This window comes from Symsagittifera roscoffensis, chromosome 6 (genome assembly GCF_963678635.1).
Source record: "Symsagittifera roscoffensis chromosome 6, txSymRosc1.1, whole genome shotgun sequence".
NCBI classification, from domain to species: Eukaryota; Metazoa; Xenacoelomorpha; order Acoela; family Convolutidae; genus Symsagittifera; species Symsagittifera roscoffensis.
In genome coordinates this window covers 32,810,894-32,829,110 of record NC_087067.1, presented here as the reverse complement: position 1 = coordinate 32,829,110, position 18,217 = coordinate 32,810,894, and the positions used below count along the sequence as shown (strand labels likewise).

General features: G+C 39.4%; 13 non-coding genes across 13 annotated transcripts; all 13 read right to left on the bottom strand.

Moving 5' to 3' along the window:
• Nucleotides 1-491: 491 nt before the first annotated feature.
• Nucleotides 492-682, bottom strand: LOC134849677 (U2 spliceosomal RNA). Its single transcript, XR_010163690.1, has one exon. It is a non-coding gene; the product is annotated as a U2 spliceosomal RNA (small nuclear RNA).
• Nucleotides 683-1,929: 1,247 nt separating this feature from the next.
• LOC134849661 (U2 spliceosomal RNA) lies at nt 1,930-2,120 on the bottom strand. The gene has a single exon (XR_010163675.1). It is a non-coding gene; the product is annotated as a U2 spliceosomal RNA (small nuclear RNA).
• A 1,235-nt stretch (nt 2,121-3,355) lies between these two features.
• LOC134849397 (U2 spliceosomal RNA) lies at nt 3,356-3,546 on the bottom strand. The gene has a single exon (XR_010163417.1). It is a non-coding gene; the product is annotated as a U2 spliceosomal RNA (small nuclear RNA).
• A 1,235-nt stretch (nt 3,547-4,781) lies between these two features.
• Nucleotides 4,782-4,972, bottom strand: LOC134849396 (U2 spliceosomal RNA). Its single transcript, XR_010163416.1, has one exon. It is a non-coding gene; the product is annotated as a U2 spliceosomal RNA (small nuclear RNA).
• A 1,235-nt stretch (nt 4,973-6,207) lies between these two features.
• Nucleotides 6,208-6,398, bottom strand: LOC134849507 (U2 spliceosomal RNA). Its single transcript, XR_010163524.1, has one exon. It is a non-coding gene; the product is annotated as a U2 spliceosomal RNA (small nuclear RNA).
• A 1,230-nt stretch (nt 6,399-7,628) lies between these two features.
• LOC134849340 (U2 spliceosomal RNA) lies at nt 7,629-7,819 on the bottom strand. Its single transcript, XR_010163364.1, has one exon. It is a non-coding gene; the product is annotated as a U2 spliceosomal RNA (small nuclear RNA).
• A 1,249-nt stretch (nt 7,820-9,068) lies between these two features.
• Nucleotides 9,069-9,259, bottom strand: LOC134849339 (U2 spliceosomal RNA). Its single transcript, XR_010163363.1, has one exon. It is a non-coding gene; the product is annotated as a U2 spliceosomal RNA (small nuclear RNA).
• Nucleotides 9,260-10,508: 1,249 nt separating this feature from the next.
• Nucleotides 10,509-10,698, bottom strand: LOC134849697 (U2 spliceosomal RNA). The gene has a single exon (XR_010163709.1). It is a non-coding gene; the product is annotated as a U2 spliceosomal RNA (small nuclear RNA).
• A 1,249-nt stretch (nt 10,699-11,947) lies between these two features.
• Nucleotides 11,948-12,137, bottom strand: LOC134849696 (U2 spliceosomal RNA). The gene has a single exon (XR_010163708.1). It is a non-coding gene; the product is annotated as a U2 spliceosomal RNA (small nuclear RNA).
• A 1,248-nt stretch (nt 12,138-13,385) lies between these two features.
• Nucleotides 13,386-13,576, bottom strand: LOC134849699 (U2 spliceosomal RNA). Its single transcript, XR_010163710.1, has one exon. It is a non-coding gene; the product is annotated as a U2 spliceosomal RNA (small nuclear RNA).
• Nucleotides 13,577-14,825: 1,249 nt separating this feature from the next.
• On the bottom strand, nt 14,826-15,015 carry LOC134849695 (U2 spliceosomal RNA). Its single transcript, XR_010163707.1, has one exon. It is a non-coding gene; the product is annotated as a U2 spliceosomal RNA (small nuclear RNA).
• A 1,248-nt stretch (nt 15,016-16,263) lies between these two features.
• Nucleotides 16,264-16,454, bottom strand: LOC134849735 (U2 spliceosomal RNA). Its single transcript, XR_010163744.1, has one exon. It is a non-coding gene; the product is annotated as a U2 spliceosomal RNA (small nuclear RNA).
• A 1,249-nt stretch (nt 16,455-17,703) lies between these two features.
• LOC134849395 (U2 spliceosomal RNA) lies at nt 17,704-17,894 on the bottom strand. The gene has a single exon (XR_010163415.1). It is a non-coding gene; the product is annotated as a U2 spliceosomal RNA (small nuclear RNA).
• Between the last annotated feature and the right edge of the window lie 323 nt (nt 17,895-18,217).

The following is an 18,217-nucleotide window of genomic DNA, read 5'->3' as shown; positions in this document are numbered from 1 at the left end:
AATGCAAGAAAAAAATTGCACTAACTTAAAAGTTAGGTTTTAGGTCGATTTTCTTCCAAAATGGCCGAATTTCAGCTCCCCCCAAAATTTCAACTGATGATTACTCCACGAACACTGAAGCTAAAGAAGTCGTTTTGGGCTCGTTGGAATTGTTCTGAGTCCAAAACTGTGATACGATATTGAAAAAATAAAATTTAGACAGAAAAGAACAAAAATTTTGAAATTTTCGTTTTTTGCACCACGCTCGATTAGGCTTAACTTTTTGGCATCACCGAGCTTTCAAGAACTCATAACTTTGAACTGGTTCGACCAAATTGGTTCATTTTCTCAGTCCCCCAAGATTTGACAATGGTCTTACGATAGAAATAGAAAAATTTGGAAGTCTTAATTTTTTTGGGCAAGTTATGGCCGTTCGCGCAATTCACCAGGCTCAATTAGACTCTTCATACTGACATCTTCACTCTATTAAGATAATTTGCAGGTTCAGAATTTTCAGGTGGACTGCTCCCGATGGTAGTGTCAGACCGGGACAATCCGTGAGTCAACTGAAGCAAGCTTCGGTGTTAACTCGGGAAGTAATAATCAGTTTAATATTGGTGCCAGGCTAAGCCCAGCATGCCAGACATTAAGCTGACAAGAACAGATACTACACATGATCTTAGCCAAAAGGCCGAGAAGCGATAACTAAACCTTTTCCTAATTTTGGTACATGCCTTGAACACAACAATGAAAAAACAGCTCGCATCATAAAAATTTATATTTATCCGACTGGGTTGAGAGCTGGGTTGCTCCCGGACCAACTTATGAAAGGTCAAGGGGGAAAGTTGAAAAGAGGTAGCCATAACGACACTTCGCCCTAACAAAACTCCCCTGCTGGCTAGTAAATCTATCGTAAGAGTACAGTAGACTACATTATAACCATCTGCGTTTGTGCCGTTACATACGACATGGGCTTAACGATGTGGACAAAGACAGAATCTGCGGTTCTGCCTTAGGCATTTGAGTAATTCCGCTTCCATTTTAACCCTGACTAGCATAAAACTATGTACATTACTTTTAAAACACTCGCCCTCGCGCGAGAGTAGAAATATGCTCTTATACCATGTAAAATTTTGCACGCTCACGTTATAATTTATGCAATTCAAACAAAATTTGAAAAATTGACAATTTTGAGAATTTTTTTGGCCCAATGAGTTTTATGGCCAAATCGGCTGGTCAAAACCTACGGAGCGTGTACAGGGTGTCTTAGATGACCATCTATGGCATGATAGCCGTTCACTCAACGTTAGTGGCATATGGTCGAATACCAGCCAGGATACTGATAGATGCTTTTAGCCTAATTGTTGTGATAAACTTATTAAGTAGGTAAGTTTTCAAATCTATTTGATATGTTTCTTTGAATGCACTCTGCGACAGCAGAGAGCACCCCATTTTATGAAAAATGCAAGAAAAAAATTGCACTAACATAAAAGTTAGGTTTTAGGTCGATTTTCTTCCAAAATGGCCGAATTTCAGCTCCCCCAAAATTTCAACTGATGATTACTCCACGAACACTGAAGCTAAAGAAGTCGTTTTGAGCTCGTTGGATTTGTTCTGAGTCCAAAATTGTGATACGATATTGAAAAAATAAAATTTAGACAGAAAAGAACAAAAATTTTGAAATTTTCGTTTTTTGCACCACGCTCGATTAGGCTTAACTTTTTGGCATCACCGAGCTTTCAAGAACTCATAACTTTGAACTGGTTCGACCAAATTGGTTCATTTTCTCAGTCCCCCAAGATTTGACGATGGTCTTACGATAGAAATAGAAAAATTTGGAAGTCTTAAGTTTTTTGGGCAAGTTATGGCCGTTCGCGCAATTCACCAGGCTCAAGAGACTCTTCATACTGACATCTTCACTCTATTAAGATAATTTGCAGGTTCAGAATTTTCAGGTGGACTGCTCCCGCTGGTAGTGTCAGACCGGGACAATCCGTGTGTCAACTGAAGCAAGCTTCGGTGTTAACTCGGGAAGTAAAAATCAGTTTAATATTGGTGCCAGGCTATGCCCAGCATGCCAGATATTAAGCTGACAAGAACAGATACTACACATGATCTTAGCCAAAAGGCCGAGAAGCGATAACTAAACCTTTTCCTAATTTTGGTACATGCCTTGAACACAACAATGAAAAAACAGCTCGCATCATAAAAATTTATATTTATCCGACTGGGTTGAGAGCTGGGTTGCTCCCGGACCAACTTATGAAAGGTCAAGGGGGAAAGTTGAAAAGAGGTAGCCATAACGACACTTCGCCCTAACAAAACTCCCCTGCTGGCTAGTAAATCTATCGTAAGAGTACAGTAGACTACATTATAACCATCTGCGTTTGTGCCGTTACATACGACATGGGCTTAACGATGTGGACAAAGACAGAATCTGCGGTTCTGCCTTAGGCATTTGAGTAATTCCGCTTCCATTTTAATCCTGACTAGCATATAACTATGTACATTACTTTTAAAACACTCGCCCTCGCGCGAGAGTAGAAACATGCTCTTATACCATGTAAAATTTTGCACGCTCACGTTATAATTTATGCAATTCAAACAAAATTTGAAAAATTGACAATTTTCAGAATTTTTTTGGCCCAATGAGTTTTATGGCCAAATCGGCTGGTCGAAACCTACGGAGCGTGTACAGGGTGTCTTAGATGACCATCTATGGCATGATAGCCGCTCACTCAACGTTAGTGGCATATGGTCGAATACCAGCCAGGATACTGATAGATGCTTTTAGCCTAATTGTTGTGATAAACTTATTAATTAGGTAAGTTTTCAAATCTATTTGATAAGTTTCTTTGAATGCACTCTGCGAGAGCAGATAGCACCCCATTTTATGAAAAATGCAAGAAAAAAATTGCACTAACTTAAAAGTTAGGTTTTAGGTCGATTTTCTTCCAAAATGGCCGAATTTCAGCTCCCCCCAAAATTTCAACTGATGATTACTCCACGAACACTGAAGCTAAAGAAGTCGTTTTGGGCTCGTTGGAATTGTTCTGAGTCCAAAATTGTGATACCATATTGAAAAAATAAAATTTAGACAGAAAAGAACAAAAATTTTGAAATTTTCGTTTTTTGCACCACGCTCGATTAGGCTTAACTTTTTGGCATCACCGAGCTTTCAAGAACTCATAACTTTGAACTGGTTCATTTTCTCAGTCCCCCAAGATTTGACGATGGTCTTACGATAGAAATAGAAAAATTTGGAAGTCTTAAGTTTTTTGGGCAAGTTATGGCCGTTCGCGCAATTCACCAGGCTCAATTAGACTCTTCATACTGACATCTTCACTCTATTAAGATAATTTGCAGGTTCAGAATTTTCAGGTGGACTGCTCCCGATGGTAGTGTAAGACCGGGACAATCCGTGAGTCAACTGAAGCAAGCTTCGCTGTTAACTCGGGAAGTAAAAATCAGTTTAATATTGGTGCCAGGCTATGCCCAGCATGCCAGATATTAAGCTGACAAGAACAGATACTACACATGATCTTAGCCAAAAGGCCGAGAAGCGATAACTAAACCTTTTCCTAATTTTGGTACATGCCTTGAACACAACAATGAAAAAACAGCTCGCATCATAAAAATTTATATTTATCCGACTGGGTTGAGAGCTGGGTTGCTCCCGGACCAACTTATGAAAGGTCAAGGGGGAAAGTTGAAAAGAGGTAGCCATAACGACAATTCGCCCTAACAAAACTCCCCTGCTGGCTAGTAAATCTATCGTAAGAGTACAGTAGACTACATTATAACCATCTGCGTTTGTGCCGTTACATACGACATGGGCTTAACGATGTGGACAAAGACAGAATCTGCGGTTCTGCCTTAGGCATTTGAGTAATTCCGCTTCCATTTATATCCTGACTAGCATATAACTATGTACATTACTTTTAAAACACTCGCCCTCGCGCGAGAGTAGAAATATGCTCTTATACCATGTAAAATTTTGCACGCTCACGTTATAATTTATGCAATTCAAACAAAATTTGAAAAATTGACAATTTTCAGAATTTTTTTGGCCCAATGAGTTTTATGGCCAAATCGGCTAGTCAAAACCTACGGAGCGTGTACAGGGTGTCTTAGATGACCATCTATGGCATGATAGCCGCTCACTCAACGTTAGTGGCATATGGTCGAATACCAGCCAGGATACTGATAGATGCTTTTAGCCTAATTGTTGTGATAAACTTATTAAGTAGGTAAGTTTTCAAATCTATTTGATAAGTTTCTTTGAATGCACTCTGCGAGAGCAGAGAGCACCCCATTTTATGAAAAATGCAAGAAAAAAATTGCACTAACTTAAAAGTTAGGTTTTAGGTCGATTTTCTTCCAAAATGGCCGAATTTCAGCTCCCCCCAAAATTTCAACTGATGATTACTCCACGAACACTGAAGCTAAAGAAGTCGTTTTGGGCTCGTTGGAATTGTTCTGAGTCCAAAATTGTGATACCATATTGAAAAAATAAAATTTAGACAGAAAAGAACAAAAATTTTGAAATTTTCGTTTTTTGCACCACGCTCGATTAGGCTTAACTTTTTGGCATCACCGAGCTTTCAAGAACTCATAACTTTGAACTGGTTCATTTTCTCAGTCCCCCAAGATTTGACGATGGTCTTACGATAGAAATAGAAAAATTTGGAAGTCTTAAGTTTTTTGGGCAAGTTATGGCCGTTCGCGCAATTCACCAGGCTCAATTAGACTCTTCATACTGACATCTTCACTCTATTAAGATAATTTGCAGGTTCAGAATTTTCAGGTGGACTGCTCCCGATGGTAGTGTAAGACCGGGACAATCCGTGAGTCAACTGAAGCAAGCTTCGCTGTTAACTCGGGAAGTAAAAATCAGTTTAATATTGGTGCCAGGCTATGCCCAGCATGCCAGATATTAAGCTGACAAGAACAGATACTACACATGATCTTAGCCAAAAGGCCGAGAAGCGATAACTAAACCTTTTCCTAATTTTGGTACATGCCTTGAACACAACAATGAAAAAACAGCTCGCATCATAAAAATTTATATTTATCCGACTGGGTTGAGAGCTGGGTTGCTCCCGGACCAACTTATGAAAGGTCAAGGGGGAAAGTTGAAAAGAGGTAGCCATAACGACAATTCGCCCTAACAAAACTCCCCTGCTGGCTAGTAAATCTATCGTAAGAGTACAGTAGACTACATTATAACCATCTGCGTTTGTGCCGTTACATACGACATGGGCTTAACGATGTGGACAAAGACAGAATCTGCGGTTCTGCCTTAGGCATTTGAGTAATTCCGCTTCCATTTATATCCTGACTAGCATATAACTATGTACATTACTTTTAAAACACTCGCCCTCGCGCGAGAGTAGAAATATGCTCTTATACCATGTAAAATTTTGCACGCTCACGTTATAATTTATGCAATTCAAACAAAATTTGAAAAATTGACAATTTTCAGAATTTTTTTGGCCCAATGAGTTTTATGGCCAAATCGGCTAGTCAAAACCTACGGAGCGTGTACAGGGTGTCTTAGATGACCATCTATGGCATGATAGCCGCTCACTCAACGTTAGTGGCATATGGTCGAATACCAGCCAGGATACTGATAGATGCTTTTAGCCTAATTGTTGTGATAAACTTATTAAGTAGGTAAGTTTTCAAATCTATTTGATAAGTTTCTTTGAATGCACTCTGCGAGAGCAGAGAGCACCCCATTTTATGAAAAATGCAAGAAAAAAATTGCACTAACTTAAAAGTTAGGTTTTAGGTCGATTTTCTTCCAAAATGGCCGAATTTCAGCTCCCCCCAAAATTTCAACTGATGATTACTCCACGAACACTGAAGCTAAAGAAGTCGTTTTGGGCTCGTTGGAATTGTTCTGAGTCCAAAATTGTGATACGATATTGAAAAAATAAAATTTAGACAGAAAAGAACAAAAATTTTGAAATTTTCGTTTTTTGCACCACGCTCGATTAGGCTTAACTTTTTGGCATCACCGAGCTTTCAAGAACTCATAACTTTGAACTGGTTCATTTTCTCAGTCCCCCAAGATTTGACGATGGTCTTACGATAGAAATAGAAAAATTTGGAAGTCTTAAGTTTTTTGGGCAAGTTATGGGCGTTCGCGCAATTCACCAGGCTCAATTAGACTCTTCATACTGACATCTTCACTCTATTAAGATAATTTGCAGGTTCAGAATTTTCAGGTGGACTGCTCCCGATGGTAGTGTAAGACCGGGACAATCCGTGAGTCAACTGAAGCAAGCTTCGCTGTTAACTCGGGACGTAAAAATCAGTTTAATATTGGTGCCAGGCTATGCCCAGCATGCCAGATATTAAGCTGACAAGAACAGATACTACACATGATCTTGGCCAAAAGGCCGAGAAGCGATAACTAAACCTTTTCCTACTTTTGGTACATGCCTTGAACACAACAATGAAAAAACAGCTCGCATCATAAAAATTTATATTTATCCGACTGGGTTGAGAGCTGGGTTGCTCCCGGACCAACTTATGAAAGGTCAAGGGGGAAAGTTGAAAAGAGGTAGCCATAACGACACTTCGCCCTAACAAAACTCCCCTGCCGGCTAGTAAATCTATCGTAAGAGTACAGTAGACTACATTATAACCATCTGCGTTTGTGCCGTTACATACGACATGGGCTTAACGATGTGGACAAAGACAGAATCTGCGGTTCTGCCTTAGGCATTTGAGTAATTCCGCTTCCATTTATATCCTGACTAGCATATAACTATGTACATTACTTTTAAAACACTCGCCCTCGCGCGAGAGTAGAAATATGCTCTTATACCATGTAAAATTTTGCACGCTCACGTTATAATTTATGCAATTCAAACAAAATTTGAAAAATTGACAATTTTCAGAATTTTTTTGGCCCAATGAGTTTTATGGCCAAATCGGCTAGTCAAAACCTACGGAGCGTGTACAGGGTGTCTTAGATGACCATCTATGGCATGATAGCCGCTCACTCAACGTTAGTGGCATATGGTCGAATACCAGCCAGGATACTGATAGATGCTTTTAGCCTAATTGTTGTGATAAACTTATTAAGTAGGTAAGTTTTCAAATCTATTTGATAAGTTTCTTTGAATGCACTCTGCGAGAGCAGAGAGCACCCCATTTTATGAAAAATGCAAGAAAAAAATTGCACTAACTTAAAAGTTAGGTTTTAGGTCGATTTTCTTCCAAAATGGCCGAATTTCAGCTCCCCCCAAAATTTCAACTGATGATTACTCCACGAACACTGAAGCTAAAGAAGTCGTTTTGGGCTCGTTGGAATTGTTCTGAGTCCAAAACTGTGATACGATATTGAAAAAATAAAATTTAGACAGAAAAGAACAAAAATTTTGAAATTTTCGTTTTTTGCACCACGCTCGATTAGGCTTAACTTTTTGGCATCACCGAGCTTTCAAGAACTCATAACTTTGAACTGGTTCGACCAAATTGGTTCATTTTCTCAGTCCCCCAAGATTTGACAATGGTCTTACGATAGAAATAGAAAAATTTGGAATTCTTAAGTTTTTCGCGCAATTCACCAGGCTCAATTAGACTCTTCATACTGACATCTTCACTCTATTAAGATAATTTGCAGGTTCAGAATTTTCAGGTGGACTGCTCCCGATGGTAGTGTAAGACCGGGACAATCCGTGAGTCAACTGAAGCAAGCTTCGGTGTTAACTCGGGAAGTAAAAATCAGTTTAATATTGGTGCCAGGCTATGCCCAGCATGCCAGATATTAAGCTGACAAGAACAGATACTACACATGATCTTAGCCAAAAGGCCGAGAAGCGATAGCTAAACCTTTTCCTAATTTTGGTACATGCCTTGAACACAACAATGAAAAAACAGCTCGCATCATAAAAATTTATATTTATCCGACTGGGTTGAGAGCTGGGTTGCTCCCGGACCAACTTATGAAAGGTCAAGGGGGAAAGTTGAAAAGAGGTAGCCATAATGACACTTCGCCCTAACAAAACTCCCCTGCTGGCTAGTAAATCTATCGTAAGAGTACAGTAGACTACGTTATAACCATCTGCGTTTGTGCCGTTACATACGACATGGGCTTAACGATGTGGACAAAGACAGAATCTGCGGTTCTGCCTTAGGCATTTGAGTAATTCCGCTTCCATTTATATCCTGACTAGCATATAACTATGTACATTTCTTTTAAAACACTCGCCCTCGCGCGAGAGTAGAAATATGCTCTTATACCATGTAAAATTTTGCACGCTCACGTTATAATTTATGCAATTCAAACAAAATTTGAAAAATTGACAATTTTCAGAATTTTTTTGGCCCAATGAGTTTTATGGCCAAATCGGCTGGTCAAAACCTACGGAGCATGTACAGGGTGTCTTAGATGACCATCGATGGCATGATAGCTGCTCACTCAGCGTTAGTGGCATATGGTCGAATACCAGCCAGGATACTGATAGATGCTTTTAGCCTAATTGTTGTGATAAACTTATTAAGTAGGTAAGTTTTCAAATCTATTTGATAAGTTTCTTTGAATGCACTCTGCGACAGCAGAGAGCACCCCATTTTATGAAAAATGCAAGAAAAAAATTGCACTAACTTAAAAGTTAGGTTTTAGGTCGATTTTCTTCCAAAATGGCCGAATTTCAGCTCCCCCCAAAATTTCAACTGATGATTACTCCACGAACACTGAAGCTAAAGAAGTCGTTTTGGGCTCGTTGGAATTGTTCTGAGTCCAAAATTGTGATACGAAATTGAAAAAATAAAATTTAGACAGAAAAGAACAAAAATTTTGAAATTTTCGTTTTTTGCACCACGCTCGATTAGGCTTAACTTTTTGGCATCACCGAGCTTTCAAGAACTCATAACTTTGAACTGGTTCGACCAAATTGGTTCATTTTCTCAGTCCCCCAAGATTTGACAATGGTCTTACGATAGAAATAGAAAAATTTGGAAGTCTTAAGTTTTTTGGGCAAGTTATGGCCGTTCGCGCAATTCACCAGGCTCAATTAGACTCTTCATACTGACATCTTCACTCTATTAAGATAACTTGCAGGTTCAGAATTTTCAGGTGGACTGCTCCCGATGGTAGTGTAAGACCGGGACAATCCGTGAGTCAACTGAAGCAAGCTTCGGTGTTAACTCGGGAAGTAAAAATCAGTTTAATATTGGTGCCAGGCTATGCCCAGCATGCCAGATATTAAGCTGACAAGAACAGATACTACACATGATCTTAGCCAAAAGGCCGAGAAGCGATAACTAAACCTTTTCCTAATTTTGGTACATGCCTTGAACACAACAATGAAAAAACAGCTCGCATCATAAAAATTTATATTTATCCGACTGGGTTGAGAGCTGGGTTGCTCCCGGACCAACTTATGAAAGGTCAAGGGGGAAAGTTGAAAAGAGGTAGCCATAACGACACTTCGCCCTAACAAAACTCCCCTGCTGGCTAGTAAATCTATCGTAAGAGTACAGTAGACTACATTATAACCATCTGCGTTTGTGCCGTTACATACGACATGGGCTTAACGATGTGGACAAAGACAGAATCTGCGGTTCTGCCTTAGGCATTTGAGTAATTCCGCTTCCATTTATATCCTGACTAGCATATAACTATGTACATTACTTTTAAAACACTCGCCCTCGCGCGAGAGTAGAAATATGCTCTTATACCATGTAAAATTTTGCACGCTCACGTTATAATTTATGCAATTCAAACAAAATTTGAAAAATTGACAATTTTGAGAATTTTTTTGGCCCAATGAGTTTTATGGCCAAATCGGCTGGTCAAAACCTACGGAGCGTGTACAGGGTGTCTTAGATGACCATCTATGGCATGATAGCCGCTCACTCAACGTTAGTGGCATATGGTCGAATACCAGCCAGGATACTGATAGATGCTTTTAGCCTAATTGTTGTGATAAACTTATTAAGTAGGTAAGTTTTCAAATCTATTTGATAAGTTTCTTTGAATGCACTCTGCGACAGCAGAGAGCACCCCATTTTATGAAAAATGCAAGAAAAAAATTGCACTAACTTAAAAGTTAGGTTTTAGGTCGATTTTCTTCCAAAATGGCCGAATTTCAGCTCCCCCCAAAATTTCAACTGATGATTACTCCACGAACACTGAAGCTAAAGAAGTCGTTTTGGGCTCGTTGGAATTTTTCTGAGTCCAAAATTGTGATACGATATTGAAAAAATAAAAATTAGACAGAAAAGAACAAAAATTTTGAAATTTTCGTTTTTTGCACCACGCTCGATTAGGCTTAACTTTTTGGCATCACCGAGCTTTCAAGAACTCATAACTTTGAACTGGTTCGACCAAATTGGTTCATTTTCTCAGTCCCCCAAGATTTGACGATGGTCTTACGATAGAAATAGAAAAATTTGGAAGTCTTAAGTTTTTTGGGCAAGTTATGGCCGTTTGCGCAATTCACCAGGCTCAATTAGACTCTTCATACTGACATCTTCACTCTATTAAGATAATTTGCAGGTTCAGAATTTTCAGGTGGACTGCTCCCGATGGTAGTGTCAGACCGGGACAATCCGTGAGTCAACTGAAGCAAGCTTCGGTGTTAACTCGGGAAGTAGAATCAGTTTAATATTGGTGCCAGGCTATGCCCAGCATGCCAGATATTAAGCTGACAAGAACAGATACTACACATGATCTTAGCCAAAAGGCCGAGAAGCGATAACTAAACCTTTTCCTAATTTTGGTACATGCCTTGAACACAACAATGAAAAAACAGCTCGCATCATAAAAATTTATATTTATCCGACTGGGTTGAGAGCTGGGTTGCTCCCGGACCAACTTATGAAAGGTCAAGGGGGAAAGTTGAAAAGAGGTAGCCATAACGACACTTCGCCCTAACAAAACTCCCCTGCTGGCTAGTAAATCTATCGTAAGAGTACAGTAGACTACATTATAACCATCTGCGTTTGTGCCGTTACATACGACATGGGCTTAACGATGTGGACAAATACAGAATCTGCGGTTCTGCCTTAGGCATTTGAGTAATTCCGCTTCCATTTATATCCTGACTAGCATATAACTATGTACATTACTTTTAAAACACTCGCCCTCGCGCGAGAGTAGAAATATGCTCTTATACCATGTAAAATTTTGCACGCTCACGTTATAATTTATGCAATTCAAACAAAATTTGAAAAATTGACAATTTTGAGAATTTTTTTGGCCCAATGAGTTTTATGGCCAAATCGGCTGGTCAAAACCTACGGAGCGTGTACAGGGTGTCTTAGATGACCATCTATGGCATGATAGCCGCTCACTCAACGTTAGTGGCATATGGTCGAATACCAGCCAGGATACTGATAGATGCTTTTAGCCTAATTGTTGTGATAAACTTATTAAGTAGGTAAGTTTTCAAATCTATTTGATAAGTTTCTTTGAATGCACTCTGCGACAGCAGAGAGCACCCCATTTTATGAAAAATGCAAGAAAAAAATTGCACTAACTTAAAAGTTAGGTTTTAGGTCGATTTTCTTCCAAAATGGCCGAATTTCAGCTCCCCCCAAAATTTCAACTGATGATTACTCCACGAACACTGAAGCTAAAGAAGTCGTTTTGGGCTCGTTGGAATTTTTCTGAGTCCAAAATTGTGATACGATATTGAAAAAATAAAAATTAGACAGAAAAGAACAAAAATTTTGAAATTTTCGTTTTTTGCACCACGCTCGATTAGGCTTAACTTTTTGGCATCACCGAGCTTTCAAGAACTCATAACTTTGAACTGGTTCGACCAAATTGGTTCATTTTCTCAGTCCCCCAAGATTTGACGATGGTCTTACGATAGAAATAGAAAAATTTGGAAGTCTTAAGTTTTTTGGGCAAGTTATGGCCGTTTGCGCAATTCACCAGGCTCAATTAGACTCTTCATACTGACATCTTCACTCTATTAAGATAATTTGCAGGTTCAGAATTTTCAGGTGGACTGCTCCCGATGGTAGTGTCAGACCGGGACAATCCGTGAGTCAACTGAAGCAAGCTTCGGTGTTAACTCGGGAAGTAGAATCAGTTTAATATTGGTGCCAGGCTATGCCCAGCATGCCAGATATTAAGCTGACAAGAACAGATACTACACATGATCTTAGCCAAAAGGCCGAGAAGCGATAACTAAACCTTTTCCTAATTTTGGTACATGCCTTGAACACAACAATGAAAAAACAGCTCGCATCATAAAAATTTATATTTATCCGACTGGGTTGAGAGCTGGGTTGCTCCCGGACCAACTTATGAAAGGTCAAGGGGGAAAGTTGAAAAGAGGTAGCCATAACGACACTTCGCCCTAACAAAACTCCCCTGCTGGCTAGTAAATCTATCGTAAGAGTACAGTAGACTACATTATAACCATCTGCGTTTGTGCCGTTACATACGACATGGGCTTAACGATGTGGACAAAGACAGAATCTGCGGTTCTGCCTTAGGCATTTGAGTAATTCCGCTTCCATTTTAATCCTGACTAGCATATAACTATGTACATTACTTTTAAAACACTCGCCCTCGCGCGAGAGTAGAAATATGCTCTTATACCATGTAAAATTTTGCACGCTCACGTTATAATTTATGCAATTCAAACAAAATTTGAAAAATTGACAATTTTGAGAATTTTTTTGGCCCAATGAGTTTTATGGCCAAATCGGCTGGTCAAAACCTACGGAGCGTGTACAGGGTGTCTTAGATGACCATCTATGGCATGATAGCCGCTCACTCAACGTTAGTGGCATATGGTCGAACACCAGCCAGGATACTGATAGATGCTTTTAGCCTAATTGTTGTGATAAACTTATTAAGTAGGTAAGTTTTCAAATCTATTTGATAAGTTTCTTTGAATGCACTCTGCGACAGCAGAGAGCACCCCATTTTATGAAAAATGCAAGAAAAAATTGCACTAACTTAAAAGTTAGGTTTTAGGTCGATTTTCTTCCAAAATGGCCGAATTTCAGCTCCCCCCAAAATTTCAACTGATGATTACTCCACGAACACTGAAGCTAAAGAAGTCGTTTTGGGCTCGTTGGAATTGTTCTGAGTCCAAAATTGTGATACGATATTGAAAAAATAAAATTTAGACAGAAAAGAACAAAAATTTTGAAATTTTCTTTTTTTGCACCACGCTCGATTAGGCTTAACTTTTTGGCATCACCGAGCTTTCAAGAACTCATAACTTTGAACTGGTTCGACCAAATTGGTTCATTTTCTCAGTCCCCCAAGATTTGACGATGGTCTTACGATAGAAATAGAAAAATTTGGAAGTCTTAAGTTTTTTGGGCAAGTTATGGCCGTTCGCGCAATTCACCAGGCTCAATTAGACTCTTCATACTGACATCTTCACTCTATTAAGATAATTTGCAGGTTCAGAATTTTCAGGTGGACTGCTCCCGATGGTAGTGTAAGACCGGGACAATCCGTGAGTCAACTGAATCAAGCTTCGCTGTTAACTCGGGAAGTAAAAATCAGTTTAATATTGGTGCCAGGCTATGCCCAGCATGCCAGATATTAAGCTGACAAGAACAGATACTACACATGATCTTAGCCAAAAGGCCGCGAAGCGATAACTAAACCTTTTCCTAATTTTGGTACATGCCTTGAACACAACAATGAAAAAACAGCTCGCATCATAAAAATTTATATTTATCCGACTGGGTTGAGAGCTGGGTTGCTCCCGGACCAACTTATGAAAGGTCAAGGGGGAAAGTTGAAAAGAGGTAGCCATAACGACACTTCGCCCTAACAAAACTCCCCTGCTGGCTAGTAAATCTATCGTAAGAGTACAGTAGACTACATTATAACCATCTGCGTTTGTGCCGTTACATACGACATGGGCTTAACGATGTGGACAAAGACAGAATCTGCGGTTCTGCCTTAGGCATTTGAGTAATTCCGCTTCCATTTTAATCCTGACTAGCATATAACTATGTACATTACTTTTAAAACACTCGCCCTCGCGCGAGAGTAGAAATATGCTCTTATACCATGTAAAATTTTGCACGCTCACGTTATAATTTATGCAATTCAAACAAAATTTGAAAAATTGACAATTTTGAGAATTTTTTTGGCCCAATGAGTTTTATGGCCAAATCGGCTGGTCAAAACCTACGGAGCGTGTACAGGGTGTCTTAGATGACCATCTATGGCATGATAGCCGCTCACTCAACGTTAGTGGCATATGGTCGAATACCAGCCAGGATACTGATAGATGCTTTTAGCCTAATTGTTGTGATAAACTTATTAAGTAGGTAAGTTTTCAAATCTATTTGATAAGTTTCTTTGAATGCACTCTGCGACAGCAGAGAGCACCCCATTTTATGAAAAATGCAAGAAAAAAATTGCACTAACTTAAAAGTTAGGTTTTAGGTCGATTTTCTTCCAAAATGGCCGAATTTCAGCTCCCCCCAAAATTTCAACTGATGATTACTCCACGAACACTGAAGCTAAAGAAGTCGTTTTGGGCTCGTTGGAATTTTTCTGAGTCCAAAATTGTGATACGATATTGAAAAAATAAAAATTAGACAGAAAAGAACAAAAATTTTGAAATTTTCGTTTTTTGCACCACGCTCGATTAGGCTTAACTTTTTGGCATCACCGAGCTTTCAAGAACTCATAACTTTGAACTGGTTCGACCAAATTGGTTCATTTTCTCAGTCCCCCAAGATTTGACGATGGTCTTACGATAGAAATAGAAAAATTTGGAAGTCTTAAGTTTTTTGGGCAAGTTATGGCCGTTTGCGCAATTCACCAGGCTCAATTAGACTCTTCATACTGACATCTTCACTCTATTAAGATAATTTGCAGGTTCAGAATTTTCAGGTGGACTGCTCCCGATGGTAGTGTCAGACCGGGACAATCCGTGAGTCAACTGAAGCAAGCTTCGGTGTTAACTCGGGAAGTAGAATCAGTTTAATATTGGTGCCAGGCTATGCCCAGCATGCCAGATATTAAGCTGACAAGAACAGATACTACACATGATCTTAGCCAAAAGGCCGAGAAGCGATAACTAAACCTTTTCCTAATTTTGGTACATGCCTTGAACACAACAATGAAAAAACAGCTCGCATCATAAAAATTTATATTTATCCGACTGGGTTGAGAGCTGGGTTGCTCCCGGACCAACTTATGAAAGGTCAAGGGGGAAAGTTGAAAAGAGGTAGCCATAACGACACTTCGCCCTAACAAAACTCCCCTGCTGGCTAGTAAATCTATCGTAAGAGTACAGTAGACTACATTATAACCATCTGCGTTTGTGCCGTTACATACGACATGGGCTTAACGATGTGGACAAAGACAGAATCTGCGGTTCTGCCTTAGGCATTTGAGTAATTCCGCTTCCATTTTAATCCTGACTAGCATATAACTATGTACATTACTTTTAAAACACTCGCCCTCGCGCGAGAGTAGAAATATGCTCTTATACCATGTAAAATTTTGCACGCTCACGTTATAATTTATGCAATTCAAACAAAATTTGAAAAATTGACAATTTTCAGAATTTTTTTGGCCCAATGAGTTTTATGGCCAAATCGGCTGGTCAAAACCTACGGAGCGTGTACAGGGTGTCTTAGATGACCATCTATGGCATGATAGCGGCTCACTCAACGTTAGTGGCATATGGTCGAATACCAGCCAGGATACTGATAGATGCTTTTAGCCTAATTGTTGTGATAAACTTATTAAGTAGGTAAGTTTTCAAATCTATTTGATAAGTTTCTTTGAATGCACTCTGCGACAGCAGAGAGCACCCCATTTTATGAAAAATGCAAGAAAAAATTGCACTAACATAAAAGTTAGGTTTTAGGTCGATTTTCTTCCAAAATGGCCGAATTTCAGCTCCCCCCAAAATTTCAACTGATGATTACTCCACGAACACTGAAGCTAAAGAAGTCGTTTTGGGCTCGTTGGAATTGTTCTGAGTCCAAAATTGTGATACGATATTGAAAAAATAAAATTTAGACAGAAAAGAACAAAAATTTTGAAATTTTCTTTTTTTGCACCACGCTCGATTAGGCTTAACTTTTTGGCATCACCGAGCTTTCAAGAACTCATAACTTTGAACTGGTTCGACCAAATTGGTTCATTTTCTCAGTCCCCCAAGATTTGACGATGGTCTTACGATAGAAATAGAAAAATTTGGAAGTCTTAAGTTTTTTGGGCAAGTTATGGCCGTTCGCGCAATTCACCAGGCTCAATTAGACTCTTCATACTGACATCTTCACTCTATTAAGATAATTTGCAGGTTCAGAATTTTCAGGTGGACTGCTCCCGATGGTAGTGTAAGACCGGGACAATCCGTGAGTCAACTGAATCAAGCTTCGCTGTTAACTCGGGAAGTTAAAATCAGTTTAATATTGGTGCCAGGCTATGCCCAGCATGCCAGATATTAAGCTGACAAGAACAGATACTACACATGATCTTAGCCAAAAGGCCGCGAAGCGATAACTAAACCTTTTCCTAATTTTGGTACATGCCTTGAACACAACAATGAAAAAACAGCTCGCATCATAAAAATTTATATTTATCCGACTGGGTTGAGAGCTGGGTTGCTCCCGGACCAACTTATGAAAGGTCAAGGGGGAAAGTTGAAAAGAGGTAGCCATAACGACACTTCGCCCTAACAAAACTCCCCTGCTGGCTAGTAAATCTATCGTAAGAGTACAGTAGACTACATTATAACCATCTGCGTTTGTGCCGTTACATACGACATGGGCTTAACGATGTGGACAAAGACAGAATCTGCGGTTCTGCCTTAGGCATTTGAGTAATTCCGCTTCCATTTTAATCCTGACTAGCATATAACTATGTACATTACTTTTAAAACACTCGCCCTCGCGCGAGAGTAGAAATATGCTCTTATACCATGTAAAATTTTGCACGCTCACGTTATAATTTATGCAATTCAAACAAAATTTGAAAAACTGACAATTTTCAGAATTTTTTTGGCCCAATGAGTTTTATGGCCAAATCGGCTGGTCAAAACCTACGGAGCGTGTACAGGGTGTCTTAGATGACCATCTATGGCATGATAGCCGCTCACTCAACGTTAGTGGCATATGGTCGAATACCAGCCAGGATACTGATAGATGCTTTTAGCCTAATTGTTGTGATAAACTTATTAAGTAGGTAAGTTTTCAAATCTATTTGATAAGTTTCTTTGAATGCACTCTGCGACAGCAGAGAGCACCCCATTTTATGAAAAATGCAAGAAAAAAATTGCACTAACTTAAAAGTTAGGTTTTAGGTCGATTTTCTTCCAAAATGGCCGAATTTCAGCTCCGCCCAAAATTTCAACTGATGATTACTCCACGAACACTGAAGCTAAAGAAGTCGTTTTGGGCTCGTTGGAATTGTTCTGAGTCCAAAATTGTGATACGATATTGAAAACATAAAATTTAGACAGAAAAGAACAAAAATTTGGAAAATTTCTTTTTTTGCACCACGCTCGATTAGGCTTAACTTTTTGGCATCACCGAGCTTTCAAGAACTCATAACTTTGAACTGGTTCGACCAAATTGGTTCATTTTCTCAGTCCCCCAAGATTTGACGATGGTCTTACGATAGAAATAGAAAAATTTGGAAGTCTTAAGTTTTTTGGGCAAGTTATGGCCGTTCGCGCAATTCACCAGGCTCAATTAGACTCTTCATACTGACATCTTCACTCTATTAAGATAATTTGCAGGTTCAGAATTTTCAGGTGGACTGCTCCCGATGGTAGTGTAAGACCGGGACAATCCGTGAGTCAACTGAAGCAAGCTTCGCTGTTAACTCGGGAAGTAAAAATCAGTTTAATATTGGTGCCAGGCTATGCCCAGCATGCCAGATATTAAGCTGACAAGAACAGATACTACACATGATCTTAGCCAAAAGGCCGAGAAGCGATAACTAAACCTTTTCCTAATTTTGGTACATGCCTTGAACACAACAATGAAAAAACAGCTCGCATCATAAAAATTTATATTTATCCGACTGGGTTGAGAGCTGGGTTGCTCCCGGACCAACTTATGAAAGGTCAAGGGGGAAAGTTGAAAAGAGGTAGCCATAACGACACTTCGCCCTAACAAAACTCCCCTGCTGGCTAGTAAATCTATCGTAAGAGTACAGTAGACTACATTATAACCATCTGCGTTTGTGCCGTTACATACGACATGGGCTTAACGATGTGGACAAAGACAGAATCTGCGGTTCTGCCTTAGGCATTTGAGT